Genomic DNA, 8,689 nt, shown 5'->3' on the forward strand with positions numbered 1-8,689 from the left:
AAAATGACGAAATTACAAAAACGATGGGCTAGCCCATGTTTTTGAAATTTTGAAAAAAAAAAGTTAGCCTCGTTTCTCATCATTTTGGACCATGGGCTATAGCCCATATCGTACGGCATACTATAGCGCACCGTTTTTCATCATTTTTGACGATTTGAAAAAAATGACGAAATGACAAAAACGATGGGTTATAGCCCATGTTTTTTGAAATTTTGAAAAAAACGTTAGCCTCGTTTCTCATCATTTTGGACCATGGGCTATAGCCCATATCGTACGGCATACTATAGCGCGCCGTTAGTCATCATTTTTGACGATTTGAAAAAAATGACGAAATGACAAAAACGATGGGTTATAGCCCATGTTTTTTGAAATTTTGAAAAAAAAGTTAGCCTCGTTTCTCATCATTTTGGACCATGGGCTATAGCCCATATCGTATGGCATACTATAGCGCGCCGTTTTTCATCATTTTTGAGGATTTGAAAAAAATGACGAAATTACAAAAACGATGGGTTATAGCCCATGTTTTTGAAATTTTGAAAAAAAAAGTTAGCCTCGTTTCTCATCATTTTGGACCATGGGCTATAGCCCATATCGTACGGCATACTATAGCGCGCCGTTTTTCATCATTTTTCAGGATTTGAAAAAAATGACAAAATTACAAAAACGATGGGTTATAGCCCATGTTTTTTGAAATTTTGAAAAAAAAAGTTAGCCTCGTTTCTCATCATTTTGGACCATGGGCTATAGCCCATATCGTACGGCATACTATAGCGCGCCGTTTTTCATCATTTTTGACGATTTGAAAAAAATGACGAAATGACAAAAACGATGGGTTATAGCCCATGTTTTTTGAAATTTTGAAAAAAAAGTTAGCCTCGTTTCTCATCATTTTGGACCATGGGCTATAGCCCATATCGTACGGCATACTATAGCGCACCGTTTTTCATCATTTTTGACGATTTGAAAAAAATGACGAAATGACAAAAACGATGGGTTATAGCCCATGTTTTTTGAAATTTTGAAAAAAAAGTTAGCCTCGTTTCTCATCATTTTGGACCATGGGCTATAGCCCATATCGTACGGCATACTATAGCGCGCCGTTTTTCATCATTTTTGACGATTTGAAAAAAATGACGAAATTACAAAAACGATGGGTTATAGCCCATGTTTTTTGAAATTTTGAAAAAAAAGTTAGCCTCGTTTCTCATCATTTTGGACCATGGGCTATAGCCCATATCGTACGGCATACTATAGCGCACCGTTTTTCATCATTTTTGACGATTTGAAAAAAATGACGAAATGACAAAAACGATGGGTTATAGCCCATGTTTTTTGAAATTTTGAAAAAAAAGTTAGCCTCGTTTCTCATCATTTTGGACCATGGGCTATAGCCCATATCGTACGGCATACTATAGCGCGCCGTTTTTCATCATTTTTGAGGATTTGAAAAAAATGACGAAATTACAAAAACGATGGGTTATAGCCCATGTTTTTGAAATTTTGAAAAAAAAAAGTTAGCCTCGTTTCTCATCATTTTGGACCATGGGCTATAGCCCATATCGTACGGCATACTATAGCGCGCCGTTTTTCATCATTTTTGACGATTTGAAAAAAATGACGAAATGACAAAAACGATGGGTTATAGCCCATGTTTTTTGAAAATTTGAAAAAAAAAGTTAGCCTCGTTTCTCATCATTTTGGACCATGGGCTATAGGCCATATCGTACGGCATACTATAGTGCGCCGTTTTTTTGTTACATAATCGGGGAGTATGTTTATAGTTATGAGATGATAAAGTAATGATTATATTTATATATATATATATACATATATCATATGATAACGTGGTTATGTTTGTATGTGTATATATATGTATATATAATATATCATGAATGGGTTGCATTGTACAGAGTGCTGATCAACACTTTCAGTCACAGGTCTGGTCTGCTGTGGGGCGTGGAGGCGGAGAAGAACCATCAACCTCCTTGCTGTCTGCCCACCTCCTAGTCACCAGGAGCCAATCCGCGCTCAGAGGACTAGACTGTGAAGACTATTTAGCAGCACCTGTGACATGCACTCATTGGCATTGTCTCTCAGTCACCTCATACTGAGCAGTACTTTGTCCGTGTAGGAGCTAGTTAAAACGCTCAAGATCAAATCTGTTTAATAAGCATAGGCCAGGGTCTAAACCTGTGTGTGGTCCCCTGAGCTTTATTTCGGTCATTGGTGGTTCAGAGCTAAAAGATACAACTGATTATAATTATATATATATATAGAGATATATAATATATAATATATACTTACGGCGTATGGGTGCGTACTTTTTGTAAATCTTTGTTAGGCAGTAGTTAGCGTAGACAGTTTAGGTAGATTGACTTTGTGTACATTTCATTTCATTCATTCATTGGTTAGAGTTAGGTAAGAGTGTTGTGCGATACTTTAGAATAGGGCTAGATAGTTTTGATGGTTTCTTTGAGTTGCCCCATATAGCCTGTCTTTTCGTTTGTATTCCAGTTGTACATCTTTATTTTGAAATTATGAAAAAAAAGTTGTCCTCGTTTCTCATCATTTTGGACCTTGGGCTATAGCCTATATCGTACGGCATACTATAGCGCGCCGTTTTTCATCATTTTTGATGATTTGACAATATTGAAAAAATGAAAAAAACGATGGGTTATATTGAAGCGTGCACCTACACACGCACAGGCGCACATGCGTATGCACACCTGGACCTGTAAATGAACAACACAAAAACTAAGGCACTGGTGTCGGACTTCTGGTTTACCGGAACGGGGTTCAACTCCCTGCAGTGCCCTGCTCAATTTGTTGTATTTACATGGTTCATTGGAAATTGCGGAAATTGGCAATTGCGGAAATTGCGGAAATTGGAAATTGCGGAAATTGCGGAAATTGGAAATTGTGGAAATTGTGGAAATTGCGGAAATTGCGGAAATTGGAAATTGTGGAAATTGTGGAAATTGCAAAAATTGCGGAAATTGGAAATGGCGGAAATTGTGGAAATTGTGGAAATTGTGGAAATTGCGGAAATTGCGGAAATTGGAAATTGCGGAAATTGCGGAAATTGGAAATTGCGGAAATTGTGGAAATTGCGGAAATTGTGGAAATTGCGGAAATTGGAAATTGTGGAAATTGTGGAAATTGTGGAAATTGCGGAAATTGATGAAATTGGAAATTGTGGAAATTGTGGAAATTGCGGAAATTGCGGAAATTGGAAATTGTGGAAATAACACTCCGCAATTTGCTAATGTTTCCCATCCTTTCCGGTAAATACAACACATTGAGCAGGGCACTGCAGGGAGTTGAACCCCGTTCCGGTAAACCAGAAGTCCGACACCAGTGCCGTAGTTTTTGTGTTGTTCATTTACAGGTCCAGGTGTGCATACGCATGTGCGCCTGTGCGTGTGTAGGTGCACGCTTCAATATAACCCATCGGTTTTTTCATTTTTTCAATATTGTCAAATCATCAAAAATGATGAAAAACGGCACGCTATAGTATGCCGTACGATATGGGCTATAGCCCATGGTCCAAAATGATGAGAAACGAGGCTAACTTTTTTTTTCAAAATTTCAAAAAACATGGGCTATAACCCATCGTTTTTGTCATTTTGTCACTTTTTTCAAATCCTGAAAAATGATGAAAAACGGCGCGCTATAGTATGCCGTACGATATGGGCTATAGCCCATGGTCCAAAATGATGAGAAACGAGGCTAACTTTTTTTTTCAAAATTTCAAAAACATGGGCTATAACCCATCGGTTTTGTCATTTCGTCATTTTTTTCAAATCGTCAAAAATTATGAAAAACGGCGCGCTATAGTATGCCGTACGATATGGGCTATAGCCCATGGTCCAAAATGATGAGAAACGAGGCTAACTTTTTTTTCAAAATTTCAAAAACATGGGCTATAACCCATCGTTTTTGTAATTTCGTCATTTTTTTCAAATCCTCAAAAATGATGAAAAACGGCGCGCTATAGTATGCCATACGATATGGGCTATAGCCCATGGTCCAAAATTATGAGAAACGAGGCTAACTTTCTTTTTCAAAATTTCAAAAACATGGGCTATAACCCATCGTTTTTGTCATTTCGTCATTTTTTTCAAATCGTCAAAAATGATGAAAAACGGCGCGCTATAGTATGCCGTACGATATGGGCTATAGCCCATGGTCCAAAATGATGAGAAACGAGGCTAACTTTTTTTTTTCAAAAATTCAAAAACATGGGCTATAACCCATCGTTTTTGTAATTTCGTCATTTTTTTCAAATCCTCAAAAATGATGAAAAACGGCGCGCTATAGTATGCCGTACGATATGGGCTATAGCCCATGGTCCAAAATGATGAGAAACGAGGCTAACTTTTTTTTTCAAAATTTCAAAAAACATGGGCTATAACCCATCGTTTTTGTAATTTCGTCATTTTTTTCAAATCCTCAAAAATGATGAAAAACGGCGCGCTATAGTATGCCGTACGATATGGGCTATAGCCCATGGTCCAAAATGATGAGAAACGAGGCTAACTTTTTTTTTCAAAATTTCAAAAAACATGGGCTATAACCCATCGTTTTTGTCATTTCGTCATTTTTTTCAAATCCTGAAAAATGATGAAAAACGGCGCACTATAGTATGCCGTACGATATGGGCTATAGCCCATGGTCCAAAATGATGAGAAACGAGGCTAACTTTTTTTTTCAAAATTTCAAAAAACATGGGCTATAACCCATCGTTTTTGTCATTTTTTTCAAATCCTCAAAAATGATGAAAAACGGCGCGCTATAGTATGCCGTACGATATGGGCTATAGCCCATGGTCCAAAATGATGAGAAACGAGGCTAACTTTTTTTTTCAAAATTTCAAAAAACATGGGCTATAACCCATCGTTTTTGTCATTTTGTAATTTTTTTCAAATCTTGAAAAATGATGAAAAACGGCGCGCTATAGTATGCCGTACGATATGGGCTATAGCCCATGGTCTAAAATGATGAGAAACGAGGCTAACTTTTTTTTTCAAAATTTCAAAAACATGGGCTAACCCATCGTTTTTGTCATTTCGTCATTTTTTTCAAATCGTCAAAAATGATGAAAAACGGCGCGCTATAGTATGCCGTACGATATGGGCTATAGCCCATGGTCCAAAATGATGAGAAACGAGGCTAACTTTTTTTTCAAAATTTCAAAAAACATGGGCTATAACCCATCGTTTTTGTAATTTCGTCATTTTTTTCGATATGGGCTATAGCCCATGGTCCAAAATGATGAGAAACGAGGCTAACTTTTTTTTTTCAAAATTTCAAAAAACATGGGCTATAACCCATCGTTTTTGTCATTTTTTCAAATCCTGAAAAATGATGAAAAACGGCGCGCTATAGTATGCCGTACGATATGGGCTATAGCCCATGGTCCAAAATGATGAGAAACGAGGCTAACTTTTTTTTTCAAAATTTCAAAAAACATGGGCTATAACCCATCGTTTTTGTCATTTTGTCATTTTTTTCAAATCCTGAAAAATGATGAAAAACGGCGCGCTATAGTATGCCGTACGATATGGGCTATAGCCCATGGTCCAAAATGATGAGAAACGAGGCTAACTTTTTTTTTCAAAATTTCAAAAACATGGGCTATAACCCATCGTTTTTGTAATTTCGTCATTTTTTTCAAATCCTCAAAAATGATGAAAAACGGCGCGCTATAGTATGCCATACGATATGGGCTAAAGCCCATGGTCCAAAATTATGAGAAACGAGGCTAACTTTCTTTTTCAAAATTTCAAAAACATGGGCTATAACCCATCGTTTTTGTCATTTCGTCATTTTTTTCAAATCGTCAAAAATGATGAAAAACGGCGCGCTATAGTATGCCGTACGATATGGGCTATAGCCCATGGTCCAAAATGATGAGAAACGAGGCTAACTTTTTTTTTTCAAAATTTCAAAAACATGGGCTATAACCCATCGTTTTTGTAATTTCGTCATTTTTTTCAAATCCTCAAAAATGATGAAAAACGGCACGCTATAGTATGCCGTACGATATGGGCTATAGCCCATGGTCCAAAATGATGAGAAACGAGGCTAACTATTTTTTCAAAATTTCAAAAAACATGGGCTATAACCCATCGTTTTTGTCATTTCGTCATTTTTTTCAAATCGTCAAAAATGATGAAAAACGGCGCGCTATAGTATGCCGTACGATATGGGCTATAGCCCATGGTCCAAAATGATGAGAAACGAGGCTAACTTTTTTTTTCAAAATTTCAAAAAACATGGGCTATAACCCATCGTTTTTGTCATTTTTTTCAAATCCTGAAAAATGATGAAAAACGGCGCGCTATAGTATGCCGTACGATATGGGCTATAGCCCATGGTCCAAAATGATGAGAAACGAGGCTGACTTTTTTTTTCAAAATTTCAAAAAACATGGGCTATAACCCATCGTTTTTGTCATTTTTTTCAAATCCTGAAAAATGATGAAAAACGGCGCGCTATAGTATGCCGTACGATATGGGCTATAGCCCATGGTCCAAAATGATGAGAAACGAGGCTGACTTTTTTTTTCAAAATTTCAAAAACATGGGCTATAACCCATCGTTTTTGTCATTTCGTCATTTTTTTCAAATCGTCAAAAATGATGAAAAACGGCGCGCTATAGTATGCCGTACGATATGGGCTATAGCCCATGGTCCAAAATGATGAGAAACTAGGCTAACTTTTTTTTTCAAAATTTCAAAAAACATGGGCTATAACCCATCGTTTTTGTCATTTTGTCATTTTTTTCAAATCCTCAAAAATGATGAAAAACGGCGCGCTATAGTATGCCGTACGATATGGGCTATAGCCCATGGTCCAAAATGATGAGAAACGAGGCTAACTTTTTTTTTCAAAATTTCAAAAAACATGGGCTATAACCCATCGTTTTTGTCATTTCGTCATTTTTTTCAAATCGTCAAAAATGATGAAAAACGGCGCGCTATAGTATGCCGTACGATATGGGCTATAGCCCATGGTCCAAAATGATGAGAAACGAGGCTAACTTTTTTTTCAAAATTTCAAAAAACATGGGCTATAACCCATCGTTTTTGTCATTTCGTCATTTTTTTCAAATCCTCAAAAATGATGAAAAACGGCACGCTATAGTATGCCGTACGATATGGGCTATAGCCCATGGTCCAAAATGATGAGAAACGAGGCTAACTTTTTTTTCAAAATTTCAAAAAACATGGGCTATAACCCATCGTTTTTGTCATTTCGTCATTTTTTTCAAATCCTCAAAAATGATGAAAAACGGCGCGCTATAGTATGCCGTACGATATGGGCTATAGCCCATTGTCCAAAATGATGAGAAACGAGGCTAACTTTTTTTTTCAAAATTTCAAAAAACATGGGCTATAACCCATCGTTTTTGTCATTTCGTCATTTTTTTCAAATCCTGAAAAATGATGAAAAACGGCGCGCTATAGTATGCCGTACGATATGGGCTATAGCCCATGATCCAAAATGATGAGAAACAAAGCTAACTTTTTTTTTCAAAATTTCAAAAACATGGGCTATAACCCATCGTTTTTGTCATTTCGTCATTTTTTTCAAATCGTCAAAAATGATGAAAAACGGCGCGCTATAGTATGCCGTACGATATGGGCTATAGCCCATGGTCCAAAATGATGAGAAACGAGGCTAACTTTTTTTTTCAAAATTTCAAAAAACATGGGCTATAACCCATCGTTTTTGTCATTTCGTCATTTTTTTTAAATCCTAAAAAATGATGAAAAACGGCGCGCTATAGTATGCCGTACGATATGGGCTATAGCCCATGGTCCAAAATGATGAGAAACGAGGCTAACTTTTTTTTTCAAAATTTCAAAAAACATGGGCTATAACCCATCGTTTTTGTCATTTCGTCATTTTTTTCAAATCCTCAAAAATGATGAAAAACGGCGCGCTATAGTATGCCGTACGATATGGGCTATAGCCCATGGTCCAAAATGATGAGAAACGAGGCTAACTTTTTTTTTCAAAATTTCAAAAAACATGGGCTATAACCCATCGTTTTTGTCATTTTGTAATTTTTTTTAAATCCTGAAAAATGATGAAAAACGGCGCGCTATAGTATGCCGTACGATATGGGCTATAGCCCATGGTCCAAAATGATGAGAAACGAGGCTAACTTTTTTTTTCAAAATTTCAAAAACATGGGCTATAACCCATCGTTTTTGTCATTTCGTCATTTTTTTCAAATCGTCAAAAATGATGAAAAACGGCGCGCTATAGTATGCCGTACGATATGGGCTATAGCCCATGGTCCAAAATGATGAGAAACGAGGCTAACTTTTTTTTTCAAAATTTTAAAAAACATGGGCTATAACCCATCGTTTTTGTCATTTTTTTCAAATCCTCAAAAATGATGAAAAACGGCGCGCTATAGTATGCCGTACGATATGGGCTATAGCCCATGGTCCAAAATGATGAGAAACGAGGCTAACTTTTTTTTTCAAAATTACAAAAACATGGGCTATAACCCATCGTTTTTGTCATTTTGTAATTTTTTTCAAATCCTGAAAAATGATGAAAAACGGCGCGCTATAGTATGCCGTACAATATGGGCTATAGCCCATGGTCCAAAATGATGAGAAACGAGGCTAACTTTTTTTTTCAAAATTTCAAAAACATGGGCTATAAC

The sequence above is a fragment of the Protomyctophum bolini genome, assembly GCF_963924005.1.
Source record: "Protomyctophum bolini genome assembly, chromosome: 13".
Lineage (NCBI taxonomy): Eukaryota > Metazoa > Chordata > Actinopteri > Myctophiformes > Myctophidae > Protomyctophum > Protomyctophum bolini.